Here is a 19,927-nt window from a genome sequence, read left to right on the forward strand (position 1 = left end):
ACAGTTTTGGAAAACCACCGCTGTCCATGCACGACGGACACTGGGAAGAGAGGAAATGAAGCAGGACACAGATTCAGCTCTCAGATTTGGCACCACCAGCCAGGGACGCAAGTATGAGGCGTCCTGATCACCTGAGAGTTTAAAATGTTGGTGATTAACCGCAATGTGCCCAGTTTGAGCCCACCTGGGGGACCATTTCCCATCAAGTTTATGACAGAAATGACGACAATGCTCAAAAAAATGCTGCGTTTGCGTCTCAGTTTTAGGTCCAGGCGGATCACTAATTTCTAACACCAAGATAACCTCGATGACATCATCATCAAAGCATTGTTAGGATTTCACAAGCTAATAGGTGGACGGTGGCGTCCACACAGTTTTTACCATGAATTGTCCAACACGAGGGATTAGCGCAGTGCTACGACACAGCAGTGAAGGTGCGTCTGTGTGTGTGGTGTGGCCCACTCTTTGTTGATGTAATGTGGAGCCAGTGATTAAGGGATCCTGTTTCCTATCAGTGGGATGATGGTTGCTCTCTGAAACAGAACCAGCACAGGGCCAAACTGCCACTAAGCCGGTGAGTCAGTCTTGTTGTTTTGTCGGCCAACATATCCAGGCAACTAGCCTGTACAACCAGCCATTCTGCCAGTGAGTCAGGAGGAGAAGCTGCCAGGACGGAGCCAGGCAGGGACGCAGCCGGAGCAGGCCAGACATCCCTTCCGCTGCCGTGCCAGTCAGCCAGCCATCAAATCAGCTCTTATAGCCCATCAGCTCGCCACCGTAACTCTCTGTTCAGCCAAAGAGTCTACAAGCCAGGATATCGAGCAACAGGCAAGATTATAGCTGTGACAGCCAAGCATCCAGCCAGCCAGCATTCTTGGCCAAGTCTCGATTAGGGCGGTCAGAGTCTTGGCTTTATTTTAGCATCAACACAAGGTCACTCGGTTTGTGTTTACTTTCTGAAAAAGACTGAGACACTGAATTTGATATTAAAACTTTGCAACAAGGTTGGAGCTATCAGAATATGTGTTTCCATAATACGCATTCTTTGGTTTTTAACTCTGTTTTAAGGCTATCTGCAATTTCCATGAGTTTATGGATGAATACATTGAACTTTGAATCTTGTGTCATCCAAAAACAGTCACGAGAAACCAACAAAATAAGAGAAACACCTGATAGAGAATCATACACGATTTATCAGGCTCAGTAACACATCGAGCGTCCAATGGGAATGAAAGGTGCCCTCATGTAAATCCTCATCATCATGCAGAACTCAAACTGGATCCTGACTGGGATCAATTTAAACTCAAACTAAACAGTTATTTAAACAGGACTGATCCATGACTAATAAACAGCGTGCTACTGCCAGAAGACGGCTAGCTTAGCTTAGCACAAAGACTGGAAGCGGGTGGAAACAGCTAGCGTCACTGTGCGAGGTAACAGAGATGGTCAAATTAACACGACATAAACACTTCATGTCTTGTTTGTTTCATTCATGCACTTTTTCTTTGGATTGTTTCACCGCGAGTGAGCTCAACCTTCTCATCTAATGAAAAGTGCATTTCCCAAAATCTTCCTGTAGCCAAAGCCTTTGTTCAACACCTGAAGACCCGGGTCTTCCTGTTATTTTGGCGACCCCAGTTTTGGACATTCAGCACCTCGAGGCCATATCTATAAAAAGCTGCCTTGTTTGTCCTAAGAAAAGAATTCTGGTTTATTCTAATAGAGAGCAAAACCTCAGAGCTGAGAAGCCCTCACACTCCTTTTTCTTCATCATTATCTAATACTGTTCTCTTCTTCGCCAAATCCGTGGCGAGCATTAAAGATATTAAAGCCACTGGCTATATATTCATCACTTCTAACCACATTGTCTTCACAGCGTTCTGTTTATGAGGCTGCAGCTGAAAATGAAAATATCTGCACGGCGCTGGAGCCCCGCTCTCGACTGTTTATCAGGAAAAAAAAAACGCCCGAGAAGTTAAGATGAAAAAGAAAAGCGGGAAACAAAAAGAGAAAACAAATTGCGAGCCTCCCATCGCTCGCTCTCTCATGGTGGTCCGTCATCTCCTCGCATCTCGCTCTCACACTTTGATGAGGAAGAGGAGCAGCAGGGAGAAAACTTTCTGATGTTTTTCCTATTTAACGTTTCCGTTTTATCTCCTTCCCGCTTTCATGCCTCGGACTGCGGAGCGCTGTTGAGAGGCGACGAGGCGTTGCGGGTGTTTAATGGGTTTTTCGTCTTGAGGAGGCTGAAGAGTTTATCATTGGGGAGTGGGCATGTTTTTAGGCCCTTAACCTCTCTCAACATGTCTGTAATTTAACATTGTTCAGAACCAGAGGGCCGGTGTCTTAAATGCCCAGGAGCTTCCTGTGTCAACACTGATTATGTCTTCGGTAGGAAGACGACCGCTGGGACTTTGAGTTGTTTGAGCAGCATTAAACCTCTCTGGAAGCTGCTCAGAATGCAGACCTGTGTGCGCTGACATACTGTACGTATCTTGTTCGGGGGGGCTCAACTCTTTCTGCATAACAACTTAAAAACACTAAAGTCACGAGCTGGGATGCAAACTGCATTTAATGTTCCTCTGCAGCATTCATGTGCAGAGAGAAGCAAAGTGAGAGAAACTCACCTGCACTGATGCGCTCATTACTCACTCACGTACGGTGGCGTCAGGTGACCGTGGCGCTCCATCTCAAGTCTTGATATTTGGAGGCAGTAAACAAATAAGGATGCATCAACACGTTACGTTAAGAAGATAATCCACACAGAAACTCTTGATTCCTGCTGCGTGACTCATGCAGGAATATGGATGCCACTCATGGGCGTGCTAACATGGGAGCTATTCATCATATCACTGAGGATTTTACGTGCCTTTCATGTGTCTGTGCATGTTAGTCAGTGTAACCAGGTAAACAGAGTAAACACAACAAACTGAGTCCAAAAAAGAGAGGAAAGAATCACAAGTAGCTTTTAGAGGGAAATATTTTGAATCTTTGATGAGCCCCTCCAGTGAGGATCAAGTTTTTAGCCTACAAGACGTGAGTGAAATAAGCAGTCAGCGCCATGGCCGAGCATGAAACATATGTCGACGACGCCATAGTGTATGAGGCAAAAGAGAACAGTCGGAGAACACACACACATACACACAGAGTAGTTGCATAGATGTATATTTGTTCATCATTGCCCCCCACACAGATAGGTATATGTATATATGTTCATCATTGATCATATGATAGGCATATGTGTATATGTTCATCATTGATCCCCCCCGTACAGATAGGTATATATGTATATGTTCATCATTGATCCCCCCGTACAGATAGGTATATGTCTATATGTTCATCATTGATCCCCCCACACAGATAGGTATATATGTATATGTTCATCATTGATCCCCCCCGTACAGATAGGTATATGTGTATATGTTCATCATTGATCCCCCCGTACAGATAGGTATATGTCTATATGTTCATCATTGATCCCCCCACACAGATAGGTATATATGTATATGTTCATCATTGATCCCCCCCGTACAGATAGGTATATGTGTATATGTTCATCATTGATCCCCCCACACAGATAGGTATATATGTATATGTTCATCATTGATCCCCCCGTACAGATAGGTATATGTCTATATGTTCATCATTGATCCCCCCCGTACAGATAGGTATATGTCTATATGTTCATCATTGATCCCCCCACACAGATAGGTATATATGTATATGTTCATCATTGATCCCCCCGTACAGATAGATATATGTGTATATGTTCATCATTGATCCCCCCCGTACAGATAGGTATATGTGTATATGTTCATCATTGATCCCCCCGTACAGATAGATATATGTGTATATGTTCATCATTGATCCCCCCGTACAGATAGATATATGTGTATATGTTCATCATTGATCCCCCCCGTACAGATAGGTATATGTGTATATGTTCATCATTGATCCCCCCGTACAGATAGGTATATGTGTATATGTTCATCATTGATCCCCCCGTACAGATAGATATATGTGTATATGTTCATCATTGATCCCCCCGTACAGATAGGTATATATGTATATGTTCATCATTGATCCCCCCGTACAGATAGATATATGTGTATATGTTCATCATTGATCCCCCCACACAGATAGGTATATATGTATATGTTCATCAATGATCCCCCAACACAGATAGATATATGTGTATATGTTCATCATTGATCCCCCCACACAGATAGATATATGTGTATATGTTCATCATTGATCCCCCCACACAGATAGGTATATATGTATATGTGTGTGACTTACAGCAAACGTTACTCGAAACAGTTTGTGAGACGCTGAACTGGTGAAACAGATGATGCTAACATTCATTCTGAAAACATCACGTGACTTTCAGGGTGTTCACAGAGAAAAGATGTCAGAATAAAGGTTCGGCCTCACAAGCTGCTGCTGTAGCAACATAACTCAAGGCGTATGTCACATGGGAGTTTTCCTTCAGGGCTTCCTGCCAGAAAGCAGCGTTTGTGTGTTTTGATGAGCTGAACGAAGGTGAGCAGGTAGACTGGAACTGCAGGTGAGTGGTGGGCGGAACAGGCAGAGGATATTTGCATATTCATAGATTGTGTGTGCTAAATGAAGCCAAAGGTGTAGAGTTACATTGAAGCCTTTTTAAGGTGAAAGATGGTTTTGGTAGGTTTTATTTTGTATGTTGAGTTTGAATGAAGGTAGTTAAACTCATCTTAAAGAGAGCTTAAGCTTAAATTCAGACGGTTGTACAGTTTTTCTGTTTAATAAGGAAAACAGGTGTAAGAATATTTCCTTTCTTGACATTTCACGAGTTTGTTTTGTTTATTTATGAGACTAAAAAAGCTAAAAGTGCTTGTGAAACAAAGCAAAGTTCTGATCATCACCTGGACAGGAGCCTGGATGGGCTGGAGCTAGCTGGTTAGCATGCTAATTCCAGCAGATATCTGCAGACGTCTTTGACGTACAGTCAGAACTGTTGCCTCTTTACACTCTGTCCATAATGTTTGTTCATTTTTTGCTCGTTTCAAACGAAATTTCGGGCCATCTCTTGCACATTGCACCTTTTAACGGCTCCAGGAGAAGAACTTTAAGGCTACATTTACTGATTTTTGGAAACTTGAAGTCAGCTGGAAGCGGCATTGACAATTTATCAGCATATCATGTTGTTAAGATAACTTCACACCTCACCTCGTCCAGCAGCTGCAGAGCAACATTAGCATTCTTCTGGAGTGTGGTTTGTGTCATCCTGATGAATGAAAGTCCAATATTCACTCTGTCGCTCTCCAACTGCTCCTGCGGGAAATATCCGTCTCTTCAATGCTAAACGCTGCGCTAACCTGAACGACTAGTCGCTAACTTCATCTGCCGTTTGGTGCTGATTGATACGCAGACAATAGGCTTCCTGCTCAGTAGATACGTTCAGTGTTGTTTTTTTCTTTTTATGGGATCTGTCGACGATAAGAAAAATACTGAATATCAACATGGTTGTTAAAACCTTTTGAATTAAAGATAATTATGGCGAGTGAGGATTTAAGCTCAGTGTGTACTTCTCTGTGATGTGATGTAATGATGAAATACTTTAAACCAAACTCACTGAGCAGTTTCGGTAAATGGCGCTGGACCACAACAATCCCAGAGATCTGGGACTGTGGGGTGGCGACCTTGTTGACGTGTCACACAGGTATGTAAACACAGCCACCACCTTCAGCTAATGGAGAGCAGCCCGACGCTCACGTACACACACTCCCTCACCTGCCGCTCTGCGCTGGTCTGGCGGGGAAAGCCAGCTCCACCCCTCTCTTTGTGTGGATGAATGGAAGGTGTTAGCATCTCTGGCTCAGTGTTACGTGTAGAAAAAGGAACAAAAGAAAGAGCTTCGAAATCACTTCATCCCCTTCAGCATGGCCTCACCTCCTCCCAGCCTGCATTTTAACTTCCTCCTGCACTCGCCCACGTTTCTGTTTCTGTTTCTGTCATTTTGACCACACGTCACAGCACAAAATCATCATCCGTCGTCTTTTCTCAGGTTCAGTCATGCAGTTCGAACGTCACGAGTCCGACAGAGTGAAACTGTAAAGGAAGGAGCGGTCCTACATTTCCTGACCCATCTGTGATGTGGATCAATACAGCCACCCGTGACTGATAAGTCCTGACTCACAGCACCACCTCATCTCGCCTCACTCAGGTCAGCATTCAAACACACATGACCTCATTTAACGTACACTTAATTTTCTCATTCAATTCTTCAATAACTGATTTCTGCAATTAATTCACATGAATGGTGATTTGTTTGTCAGAGATCCACCTGAGATGAGTCACTCCACCTCACGACAACACTAATGATGGAGGAATTCTAGCTATGAAAATGAGAAAACCTGCACACGGAAGCGAAGCAACAGGTGCTGCACATGAGTGCTATGTTGATTTCTGTGATTTCTGTATTATTCGACATGTTTCTGATTATGCAGCTGTTATAAAGACACTCGGTTTAGATGAAGGGAATACTGTGGTGGTGGTTTAAACAATGCGAGTGTGTTTTGACAGTGGAGACGACGTCCACCACAACGGGTCCTTCATCAGGTAAATGTGAACATGGCGCCTAATTTTTGTGGTCAGATCAGCCTCAAACTGAACTGTTCCTTCAGTGGTCCAACTAAAACCAGCGCAGACCAGGAGGTCTGTGGACCACCTTGTTGTTTACAGCTGCTGATTCTTTGAGCACCACAGACAGATTTATATGTTTTCACCTGATTCACCTGGACCACAGCCTTTATCACCCAGTCTGAGCAGCTGACGGTGGGACGCTGAGCTGAGCTGCAGCCGTGAAACCGTCACATGTCACCCGAGCTAACTGACAACAAATGGGCGGGGTGCGTCGGCGCAGGAGTCCCTCCCTCCTGCTGTCCACGGCGACCCGGGAGCTGTCACTCATCCCGTCGTCATGGGACTCCTGCGCCTTGAACTGCTCAGCTACCTCTGCTGCCAGAGCCACATCAGCATCATTAGAACCGCATCGGTCCCACCTTAATGGACCCCTGAGGAGCCACAGCACTGTTTGAAGTTCAGTGTGCTCTGCTGTGAAAACACACACACACACACACACACACACACTCACTGCTGTTGCTGTTTTGGAGATTTCTGTGTTGCAGGAGGAGGATTTTGTTATTTTGAGAAGACTCTTGAATATTTCAGGATTTTTGAAACATTTTTGAATCTCAGTGAATGAGCTAAAAATCCAGCGACTCTTTTCTGACTTCCTGGAAAGTTTGAATAGTTTTTCCTACGTGACAGCAGCGAGAGACCAGGACAGAGAGGCAGACCCCAGCACGTTTCAAGAGACAGGTCGGCTGATATCGCTCTGCTCCCTGTTTTCTAATCTCACCACTTATTTCGAAGCAGTTTCACTGTTCGCCTCACAGCCAGTGTCAGCGAGTCACTCCCAGTAAAACCACAGCTTGTTGTTTTTACTTTTCACATTGCGCAGATCAAACAAACAAGATGCAACATGTTAATTTCTGAGCTTTAGGGATGTTTGTAGGCACATTAAACGTTTGACGGAACCGGCCTAGCTGTTTCTGCTTGTTTCCAGTCTTGATGCTAAACTAATCTCATCTATTGATCTTCTCATCCAAAGATGAACAAGAAAGCAAATTAGCATCGTTCCAAAAATGTGACTGATGAGTGATGAATCAAGTGACATACAACCAGTTTCGGGGCCCCCTGGGGGTCTGGGCCCTGAGTGATCCAGCCTTAGCAACAGTAATGTATGTTCACAGTGGTAGTTTAACCGTTTTCGTACCTGAAAGTTGATTTTCATGTTGTTCCTTCCATGAATGGAAAACCAGCAGCTGCCTGAAAGGTGCGAAATGTTCAGTAACTTCACATGCATGATTTTCAGTGAATGGGCCGAAACAGTTCAGCTGATGGAAAAGGCTGCGTTTAAGGCTGATCGCTGTAATTGAGCCATTGTAGCGTCCACGTGACCGTTTCATATCAGAGGGACTGCAGGAAAATGTGCAATGATACGGCAGTGCATGTGTGGCGGCATTATTGAAAGGCTCTGTGTAAGCCGCTGCCCGGGCGCCAGTGTTTTTGAAATTGAATGTGACCGCTGCATTGCGGTTTGGGAAGGGAAAAAAAATTGGATTGCAGGGTAATGTGTCTGAAATACTTCCTCACCCCATCACCATTCCTAAACTAATCCCCATCACCTCGGAGAGGATCATCTCACAGCTCGGAGAAAGAGGGAATGCTATCCGAGCCGCCGCCGCCACTGCACTATTTTGCTTTCACTTACCTGCTTTTCCCGGCCCCCTCTCCCCAACATTTCCAAAAGTGGATTGACCTTCTTACTCCAGTCGGCACCACAGAGTCCTCGTTCATCCAAGGCTGAAAACTCATCTCTTCGAGAAGTACCTCATGCTACCCTTTCTGCACATAATCATATCCCTTCACCTCTTCTGCTTCTTCTGATACGATCGAGACGAAGTAAAAAAAAATCCCTCCCACCTCATCTTTGCTCCTTCTCACCACCCACTTTTTCCATTTCTTTCCTCATCACCGGCCGCTGAAATCATCAGTTGAGGTGACAGTTTATTACTTTGTTCTCTCAGATAACCATTTTCTTAACTCGGAAGATAAGAACTAAAAAATGTCCTGATATTCAGATTGTCGAGGATGTGGCTTTAAGACAGAACATTTTCTAAACAACAAGGTGAGAACTAGGGGATATTTGGTTTAACTGCAGTATTAATACACATGAAGTCTTTCCATTCTGCTGTGGTCGGAGCAACACTGACCCAATTTAGAGGGCTCGATCAGTTCAGATAAATCATCATACCCAACATTCACAACAGAAAGAACAATGGAGAGGATCGAATGGCTTGAAGGCAAAACCTCCAGACCAAAGGGCTGAACCCTGGTCCGACTAAAGAGGGGGTCTTAGTCCGGATCAAAGTGAACAATAGTTCAATTTGTTTCCAGTGTGAAAACATTTTGGATTTTTTGGGACGTTTCAGACTCTCAGACCAACTACAGGAAGTTCTGGTCGAATATGTTCAGACCCTGAAAAGAGAAAAACAACATTCAGGACATTGATTTGGTGAATTTAAACTCGTCTCGAGTGTCTCGGTGGGATGGTTGTAATTATAGCAGCAGCTAAATTAACCTGTAAATTCATTTTTTTCAATTTATCCGACCAGTGATAGAAGGCTGCTCACCAAATTAACATCACGCCGACATCAGACGCACGCCAGTCTACAAGCCAATCAACTGCAAGCATAGGTGATGACATCACATGCTGTAGACATGTATAGTTCTGTAATACACCCGCATAATTGCCAGCAGAGTTTAACTCTTGAACTTCAAGAAAATCTGCAAGAGAAAACAAAAATATCATGAGCTGGGAACAAAATAATTGTGGAGGCGAGTGCCTTTAAACCGCTGCTGAAGAAGAAGAAGTGGGCGGATGACTTAATTAAAAGAGCGCCAATCAATACAGAGACTAAAAGACAATCAAATGAATCTGACAGGTATTCATAATGAGAACAAATCCAAAAGTGTGAGAGTCTTTGGTGATTAGGCGTCCATGGTGGCGAGATGCGAGAGGCTTGACTGGAGGAGTGAAACACCCACAGTCAGCTGAGAGAGAGGAAGAATGTAAATAACGAGTGAGCATGAAGATCCTCAGTCTTCCTGTTTGAGCTTCAGCTAAGCTTCATTTTTAGATTCACACTCTATAAAAAATCTCCAGTTCAATTGTCTTACTTTTCTTCTACAAGCTGCATTGTTCACATACTTGCCTGCGTACTTAGTTTGTGCTGGCGGAGCTGAAAAGTGTCCACTAGGGGGCAGCCGAGTGGTGAATCACCCCTGGCTAACTGAAACGTAACACCGGTGACGTCTAACGTACAATATCTTATTAATGAGATTATGGCAGGAAAGATGGCAGCAGCCACAAGCTTCCTTCTCTTCAAACCTTTGCGTCATTGTCGTTGTTCGCTCCAGGTGGCCTTGATCCAAACATGTAGCGTCCTGATAGACTGCTGCGTAACCTCGTTAACTTCCTGTTTCAACTCAACAGAAACTTTAGAAAAGGAGTTGGGCAAAATCAAGAATCTAAACTAAATGGCAGTTTGTGGAAATTAAAAAACATTTTTTTGTACTTTTAAACGTCTTCAAAGTGATTCCAACATTTATTTAGGGATGAGGTTAATGTGTAATGAATAAAATCATTGTTTCTACCTCTTGCATGTCGACATATACCCCTGATTTTTGTTGTAATTGCTCATTTATTTCATTCTATTGGCAATACAGAACAATGACCTTCTTAGTTGTCGATGCAAGTTGGCAAAAGTCGTGAATTAACTCGCACCCTCATCACAGGCCTCAGCAGCAAATTTCAGCATCGTTCTGTGACATTCGTGTTCCAGAATTATTAAGTCCAGGTTCAGACTCACCTTGTCCCTGTTTTCTGGCGACTGGCTTCTGGTGACTCCTCTGTCCACGATGCTGACATCATGGACCTCTTTTGTCAGTCTTATCGGCTCACTGTGGTTTTATTATTTCCTGATGTTTGGTGGCGCGTGACTGCAGCACAAAGGTTCAGATCCACATCTATCTGAGGGGTTTTTGGGATAGAGAAAAAGAGACAAATTAACAAAGCGACTCAATTTCATTTGCATTGTTTTAATGGCAGAGCGAAAGCGGTTTTGCATACATAAATATAAATGGATGAATTAGCTCTTTTGGCTTAGCGAGTAAGAGCGTCAGTAGCAGGTTTGGTCCATTGTGGTTGAGATAGAAAAAGGAGGAGCGACTCAAAAAACAATAGCTCGCTTTTCTTTCCTCACGCTTCAGCCGGATCATCGGCACTGATCCGTATGATTGGCTGATGATGAGGTGTCGCACACAAGCACACGCGCGCACCACGAGCTGGGATGCAGTGCTAATCACGAGCAGGGCGGCAGACGATTGGATATTACGGTGGGATAATGAGAGGACTCGTGGCGGACAGCGGCGATGGGAGACGAGGTAGACTTGGAAAAGAAATCAGAAGAGAGATGAGATGAAGGATGGATATCTTGTAATGTAAAAAAAAAAAAAAGATAGCATGGCTGGATCAGCCTGCTAAGCTACATTTCCACCATGCGTTCTGTTCACTTCATTGCACATCACAGCACTTATTTTCACGTTTCCGTTGTCAAACGTTGTGGATGGTACGAATAGATCGACTCCATTTCACCCTGTCGGTTTGTCAGCTGGCACGCTGATCCGGTCTTTAAAAGTGGAGCTGGAACACCGGAGTCCGGTGAAGAGACGAAGGCCCAGTAATAACATTTCGGAGTGCTGTCTGTGGTGGAAACACCAACCAGATCGAAGGTGAAAACGCAGGGACAAAGTCTTGTTGGGCTCCTTCCATAATGGCGCAAACTCTGCTAGTAGTTAGCGCCCTGCTAGTTGGTGCAAATTTGTTCACCAAAGTTTAAGCTGAGAGAGATTTTCTCCACAACAGTAAATCCTCTGATCGACGCAGTTCCTTCACATTTAATTAATTTTGGCATAAATGTTGTCCGTCTACGTGCTGGTGTGACCTGGCCTTTAAGCAACATGCTAACTTAATTTATACGTTTAGGTTAATTCATTAATAAAGGCTTTCATTTGATCATTTGCTGGCTCTTTAGCAACCAAACTGCATGTATAACAGTCATTATTGAAAAATGACTATAAGTGATTAACAAGGTTTTTTAAACTGCAGTACTTCATGTTTTAGAGTTTCTGCTGGAGTCACAAGTTTGTCTCTTCTCAGGAGCTCGTACAGGTGACCTTCAGCTGGATGGTTTTATTGGTCTGGAGGTCAAATCAAGTTTGGTGTTCAGTTTTATTAGCACAATGAAAACTAGATTCAGACAGATGGCCTTCTGTAAAACAAACAATAAGGTAATAATGCAGGACCCACCTCCAACAATACTGTACTTAAATTGAATTTAAATTACTAAACAAATTTGCAATTAATCTAACAGCTTACAACCAGTTTCTACAGAGTAGAGTCTCTGCATTTTCCTCTCCATGGCTGCTAATCCAGCCCTGACAGACAGACAGAAAAGCAGAAATAAAGAAATTCAACAAGCGGAACAGACAAAGGATACAAGAGAAAGCTACAAGAGAAGAGAAATAAAAGACTGCAAAGGACAAAGAAGGAGAGGAGGCTTCATGTCTTTATCTCATTGCATGCATTCATTATGTATGAATAACTTTACATACAGCTCAGTCCCCAGTGCTACAGGCTGTATCTCCTTCAATGTGTGCTTAAAAGGTACAGCCATGAAATTATATGGTCATATATAAATAAATATCCTCCTCGGTGTTGTGTTGCCTATCTTAGTGAATGTAATCCTATGGGGTAATGTGTCAGAATCCCTGGAGTCTATGCAATGAGAATCACTTCCCCTGACTGCGCTACATTAAAGTGAAAATAATCCAGGCTAAAACTGGGTTTGCATACATTACTCTGCTGAGCTCAGTCTCTTTTATTAAGCACATAAACAAGTCTCAAGCTGCCGTCCACAGGCCCCAAAGTTCATCTGTGATGTGACCCATGAGATGAAACGTGGAGCCGATCCACTGAGAATAATCTGGAGGCAGACTGCAGAGTTATGGCGCGTTTGCATCGAGGATGTTGGGGTTTAATGAGACTCCTCAGCTCCTCCAGATAACCACACCCAGACGGCTGCAAGTATGGGTTTCAGTCGTCTTCCGGGAAAACCGTGAGACTTTTATCTGAGCCAAAAAGGAAACCAGCGCCAGACAAGAGCTGATGGGTAAAAGGAGGCAGATGACGGTGGGATGACAGGTTACCAAAACTCTCTCGAATAAACTAACTGCGTGATTCACAATCTGAATTGTGTTCTTCAGCTTTGGCTCTTGAATCTGGGCACTTTTCCACTGTGGATCTTGTTGGCGTTGCCTCAAATTTGGTTGCACCTAACAGATTCTGGTCATAAAATGAGCCTGGATTCATCTGGGCGATGCCGCAGCAACCATGAAGTCCGACTGACGGCGAGAGGAGCAGACTGAGGATTTGTCCTGCCAGAAACACTCAAAGGGAAACTATGCTTTATCACAGCTTGGGTTTATCCAGTGACTTGTGCTCTATCAATTATCATAACATTGGATTTACCAAAGTAATTCTGAGATGAAGGAATCGACAGCAACAGTGATTGAAATAGATCAGAGGGAGCAGCAAAAGAAGTTTAAATTTAGCCAGATGAACCAGCAGGAGCAGCAGAACTATTATAAACAATTATGTATATAACCTTTTTACTGCTCGCTATTTTGATATTTTATTATGTATAGTTTGTTCTTTATAGTCTTATTATTTCAGAATTTTTCACTTATTTCACTGTGTGTAATGCTGCTGCTGCACTGCAATTTCCCAGCTTGGGATAAATAAAGTCTATCTATCTATCTATCTATCTATCTATCTATCTATCTATCTATCTATCTATCTATCTATCTATCTATCTATCTATCTATCTATAACAACTTTAAACATTGAAGTCACCGCATGAAGCTGTTTAATAAGCAGAAACAGACCGACAGGATTCATTTGGAGTTGTGTTTTTGTCCGTTTGATGAACGTCAGTCCAGTATTCTCTCTCTTTTAGCTTTGTTTTTGGTCTCCACCAGCTCCTGAGGGAAATATCTGGCTCTTTAGCTGCTAAATGCTCCACTGTGTTCACCAGCTAGTTGCTAACTTTGTCTCTCTGCTGTGCAGGAAGCGTAAAGTTGTTTAATCAGAACATAAAAAAAGGTTAATGAAAGCGTTTGTTAGAATAAACACATCGATTGGTGCAGCTTTAATCTTCTGGTCAGTAGTTCTGAGAGAGAAAAACAAGCCCAAATTGTCCCTTTGCTGCAATTCTATAGACAATATACTGCTAATACATATTAATACCAATAAGACTCATTCCATGATGATCCATACAATCCCAGTGGTTCCTCATAGAATCCCAGAAAGCATTTTATTTATGTTTTATCATTTTTCAGTGTGATTCAGTGGAAGCTGTGACACATTTACCTTCCTGTGTGGATACTGTGGGCAGATATGCATAAAAATTGGATTATACAACCTCCACTCTACATGGACTCCTATAATGTTCCTAAAATTATGTGCACTTAGCGTTCAGGCCCACAGACTTGGGCTGTGCATCCACCTGAGGCGCTGCTGTTAATTGTACATCTGTTCCTTTTTCTGTTGCAAGGCGAAAGCACATCTGTAATCTGTGTCTCGCAGCAGCGCAATGTCAGTTTGAGTTTAGCCTAGTTTTAGGTTTATTTGCACGGTGGAAAAAAAAAAATGTTAGTGAAATGACAACAAAACAAGGATAAAAATACACCATAGAGAGAGAGAGATAGAGAGAGAGAGAAGGCAAGAAAAATAACAAATTGGCTCAGGTGAGATTAAAATACACCGGGGGATGATGAAGACACTTCCAAAAAACAAACCACACAACAACACAGGAACAAACATTCAAATTAAGATAACAAACGTAGACACAAGACAAGGAAAGGTTTCTTATTTTGGGCAACATGTTCTCAAATTAAAGCTCCAAAAAACGTTTAGGTCCTGGTGGCTTCTGAAAAGGCTGTGAACCTGGAAATGGCTGCAAAGAAACTGTGTGTGTGTGTGTGTGTGTGTGTGTGTGTGTCTGACACACCAGTCCATCCATCGAGTGTCTGAGAGGTCGGTGTCTGACAGGCAGCGGCCATGGCTGACTGAGCTCCACCACCGAACGTCTCTCTACTCCTGACCGGCCCTGGCACACTCTAATCTATGCTAGACACACACACACCCTTTCCAACTGAGACCACGCACTGGGACGGACATGTAATTGATGTGTGTGAGTGTATTTTCTTTGTGTGTGTGTGTGAGACAAAGAGCTGGAGAGCGAGCCAGCACGCAGCCCAGCACCCTTACAGGACCCCCTCACCTCTAATGGCTTGACTTTGACGTTCCTCCCCTGGAACTGGATCAGTCACCTGCCAATCATCCTGCAGGAGCTAAAGCCCGCCCACACACAGTCAGGGCAGCATGTTCACAGCCATTGCCCTAAGACAAGGTGTCACGTGTCTTCAGGTACGGTCACCTGACGCTCTGTTCCTGCAAATATTGGCTTTGTCTCACGTGCACATCAGTCACAGAACAATGTGCAAACTGCAGGTCAAAGTTCATCCCTGTCGACCAAAAAGTGAGGCCCCATTTCTTGTCTAATATTACACTGTCATAAATTATATATGGAGAGAGCAATATGCTCAATATGTTTTATGAGCCACTTCCTATTTTGGGCGTGGGCCACTTTCATTGGACGGATGGCTAAAGGGGCGGGACCTTCCTGCCCTTTCTGACCAAATGGAGCAACAGGAACTGAACTCAGGAGCTAAATCAGAAACTAGAAGTTCAGTTTGTGTTTCCTGTTAGCGGTGGAAATGGAAAGAAAACGCCAAATTAGTCCAATCAAACTTTGTTTGCAATGTAATTCTCATTCACGATGAAACAACAAAGACTGATTGTGCTGTTTCTTGTAGCTTTCTGTTGTGTGACTCTGACGTCTAAGTGACGATCTGCTGACTGGCTGTTTATGCTTCAGCACGTTTGCATCGAAAGAATTAACAGAAAAGCTGGTCCAGGAGCTGTTGTTGTATATTAATCCACTCCTTCTTCACTACCTTGTGCACTCTTATTTATTTTCCACCATTTAATTCTTCAGTCTAATATTGCTGCACTATGTGAAACGTGGTGTTCCAGGCATGAACACTGTAAATGACAGTGATGCTGTTAGAGAGTTGAATATGCAGCAGACAGTAAATCAGTGAACCTGTGAGTTCAGATCCATTTTAAATTCAGACCTGAGTCCTCTGGTCTGAATGCAGGTAGAGTTCCTGAGTTCCCGGAAAGTTTCCTGCTGTGAAAAGGGTCCATTAAACTCGCTGATGCTCAGTCTTTGGTTTTGGATCTTTGTCTTTTTATTAACGGTGGAACCTAAAAATGATGTCGATATGAACTGATAGTGATGTTGAAAAGATCTCTTTGGACAGAGGCAATAAATAAAAATCATCTTTTTTTTAATGCAGTCACATGTTGGTGCATGTCTCTGGTGTTCTGGGATGTGACATCTTGATTGAATGGAGGCGTCTCATTGTCCTCAGCGCTCATGCTGGTTCAGCCAAGCAGCTGTCGGTGCAAAGCTTATGACGGCTAACGTGACAGTGAATTTAACATTTAATCGCAATGTTGTGCCATTATCAGAATTTTCTTTAATACGCGAGCCTGAGCACTCACGAACACAACCATTCTGCAGCATGTAGACAGCACCTTCACTCCCCTCACCTGGATTTGATCCGTTTACAGACAACGGATTGAACCAGAGTTATAGGATAAGTAAATCAAGCACATGGAATGAGACTGAAGCAGGTTAAACAATTTGCATGATTAGAGTGTGTCTGTAAAAGTGTGTTTTAAGAAGTGATTTAAAAGATTACAGCGATGTCTCCTGCTGATCTTGGCATTAAACACTCAAGAGTTTTTAATTCCCATTCAGATCTTGTTCCAGCAGAGAGGATATCGATCATCCTGTGAGCTGCGATGCAGTCCAGCATTAACATCTGCATTATGTTAATGTCGAATGAAAACATTCCTGGACTGATTCTGATGTGCACATGAGTGTAACAAGCTGGCGAAAACAGAGACACGCAAGTCCCAGAACAAAGTGCTCCTGTTTCCCTTTTCCGCCTTTTATTCTTTTAATAGATGCATGTGAGGTCTAATGAGTGAGATCGTTTCTCATTGTGACAGCTCTCAGAGATATTAGCCCAGTATAACCCAGTTTAAACGTGTATTTGAATGGGCTCTCTGGGAGGTGCAGTGTGACCCGGTTGTGTACACTCATACATATAGATAATATGCATCAAAGAGGAGGTGGGGGAGAGACACTGAGGTAGAGGGAGAGAGAGGGGAGATCTTAACGCTAGAAGGCTCATAACTCAAAGCACGACAGCTACTTAAAGGCCAAAAAAATCTGTTTGATAGTAATGCATGCGGCTGTGAGGGGAAGACCGACCCATCTGCTGATTTATGTGCCGAACTCTCTCACAACGTCAACGCTAAAGGGGGCGCTGCACCAGTTTTACACGCCACAGTCGATTCTAGCCTGTGCCACACTATGACGGGGGTGTATGTGAACTGTGGATGTTAGTCTGTTCTATAATATTCTACATTTTCCTCGTGACGAGGCCCAAACCAACAACATGTGTCTGACAGCCTGATGGATCTGCTTCCTCTGTGCCACTGAGCTCCACTGTTGTCCAAAAACTGTTAAAGACACACAGAAGAGCCTCACTGTCGCACTCCTTATACACCGTCCTGCTAGAACACTGAATGTGTGTTAATCCGCTGCTAAAAATAGTCCCCAACAAATGCAATATTTCCTCCTGTTTGAGTAACGTTTGCTAAAAACTACAAAGTTCAACTGTTTTAGGATGTTGTTGAGCCTTTTTTGAAAAAATGAAACTGTATATTTGTGAGCTGTTTAGATTAAAATGAACCAATGGGCTCGGGGCTGAGTGTATGACTGTATGAAACATGTAGAATAAGTGTGTTTTAATTAAGAATTGTTTGCATTCCCATGAGATCAACATGGTTTAATAATACTATGAAACATGCATGCTTACCCTAAGGTATTTTTCATTCCAAGGACAGAAAAACTATGTAGAGAACCATGTTTTATCTTGAAAAGGAGGATTTCCTTCATAGAAATAAAATGTATTGTGCTGCATGTTGTCCAGGTAAATTTGGCCATAAGATTTTTTTTGTATGAAAATGCACTGATGGTGTTTTAATGCACATGACAATAAATTCCATAAAGAAAGATAATGAGGTCACGGAGTGGAGGCTTACATGACTAAGTTGATGTGTATTGTTGGAGCTCCTGGTTTTGGGGAAAGGTGCAGAGAAGAAGATGTGGGCAATAACAGCCTTTGTTATATCAGCATGGAGCAAAATCTATAAAAACTCTGTATGGACAGGATAAAAAGTCAAATCCCTTTAATAAACTACACCATTTCTGAGCAGGTTTGCAGTAGAGTTTGCAGTACAGTGGTAAAAGCAGCTTGTTCACTACAGCAGAGCACAGAGGAGTGAGTGATGATGGTAACTGTAATGGTTCCTCCCAGTGACTGAAGGTTTGACTGTGAAAGTTGCTCCTAATTTTCCCTTTTTTCTTGCATAGCATGTCTCTATCTTTGTCTTTCTCTACCACTGAGACAGAACCATCAGAGGACACTATCACTGCCTCTCTATGTATCTCATCTCTTTCATCTCCCATTGCCGTGCACTGGAGTTATTTTTTCAAACAGCTTAGGATGTGTGCTCCTCAGCCATGTTTGGGCCAGTTTACTTGGACTCTGGAGTGTTTACTCTGTTAGCGCAGCTTGTTTGGCCCGTGGAGACAATGACATTTGAATCTGAGTGGCTTCAAATAGCAGAAATAACTGAGCAGTCTCCCGTGAGGAGGATGTGGTGGGGTTTGTTAGAAGTGACAGCATAAATAGAGGGCAAAAGTTCATGTGAGGTTTCCCACTGTGGCCCTGATATAAATTTCCCTCACTTCTCCAAAACTTCCCACAAGTAGCTCCAAGTGTTTAGTAGGTGAGGTAAGAAAGCATTCTGCTCCACTCTTTTTTAAAAAAAGGAGCTCTTTGTAAATTTCCTGTACGTTCACCGACTTCCCCTGAGGATTTCTGAAAACTGCTGATTTTCTCTGTCTTGATTTCCACCTCTCATTATTCCACGTTTCAGAAATTCCACGAGCAACGAGAAACCTGGCAAGTGAACGCAGCGCAAACAGAGGAGAGAGCCGCAGGAAGAAAACAAAGCCAGGCCTGTGCAGCTATAGCGACGATAGCATCACCGGCCCAGTCAAAGACCCGGTCTGTCTCCCTCGGCTCTCAGAAGCCCGGCCAGCGAGCGAGAGAGATAGAGAGAGAGTGACGGAGCAGTGAGAGAGAGAGAGAGAGATGGACGAAAGAAAACAGAGATGAGACGGAGTGAGTCCACATTCTGTGCACTCTGACATGGCGGTGATGACATGAAGACCTCATTAATTATCATTTGATTTGAATGTGATCTCAGCTGTTTTGGCCCGGACGAGCCGTCTTCATCTCTGGGTGGAGGATACAGCAGAGACTTAGCTTACAAGCTAATGTTAGCAAACAGCTAACGGTGCAACGGGCCTAAGAACAAATAGTAAATGTAAAAATACTTCTTTACAAGCAAATAAAAGTATTAATACGCTGCCAAAAATAGTCCCCAACAAACGCATTATTTCCTCCTGTTTGAGTAACGCTTGCTGTCCAGCTGTTTTTAAAAATTGAAAGTGTATATTTGTGAGCTGTTACTCCTTCAGCAGAACCAGGACCAGGACTGGGACCTGCGGCTGGATGTTGCAGCAGTGCAGGGGAGTCAGACAGACTACTGAACACATTGTGGGTTTTTTTCTTTTCTTTTCATTTGATTTGTTGACTGTTTGTCTCCAGCAGCTCCTGCGGGAAACATCTGGCTCTTAATCTGCTAAATGCTCCACTTTGTTCACCAGTTCGCCTCTCACTCACGGCCCGCTGGTCGGTGCTGGGCGGCCTGTGTTCAATGTGCCTCTCAGAGCTGTTCGCTGAAAACAGCTGCCTGGAGTTTGTGAGCCGTAAAACCAAAACAATGAGCTGGAAGATAGAAAAATCTCTGCAGAGTCGCTGTGGGTTCATCACCACGACCGACTTCTTTCACATCAGTCGTTTGATTCATTGGTAATATAAATATGTTGACCGCTGCAGCTTTTAATACAAAACAGAGCACAAA

This window comes from Chelmon rostratus, chromosome 13 (assembly GCF_017976325.1).
Source record: "Chelmon rostratus isolate fCheRos1 chromosome 13, fCheRos1.pri, whole genome shotgun sequence".
Taxonomy (NCBI): Eukaryota; Metazoa; Chordata; class Actinopteri; order Chaetodontiformes; family Chaetodontidae; genus Chelmon; species Chelmon rostratus.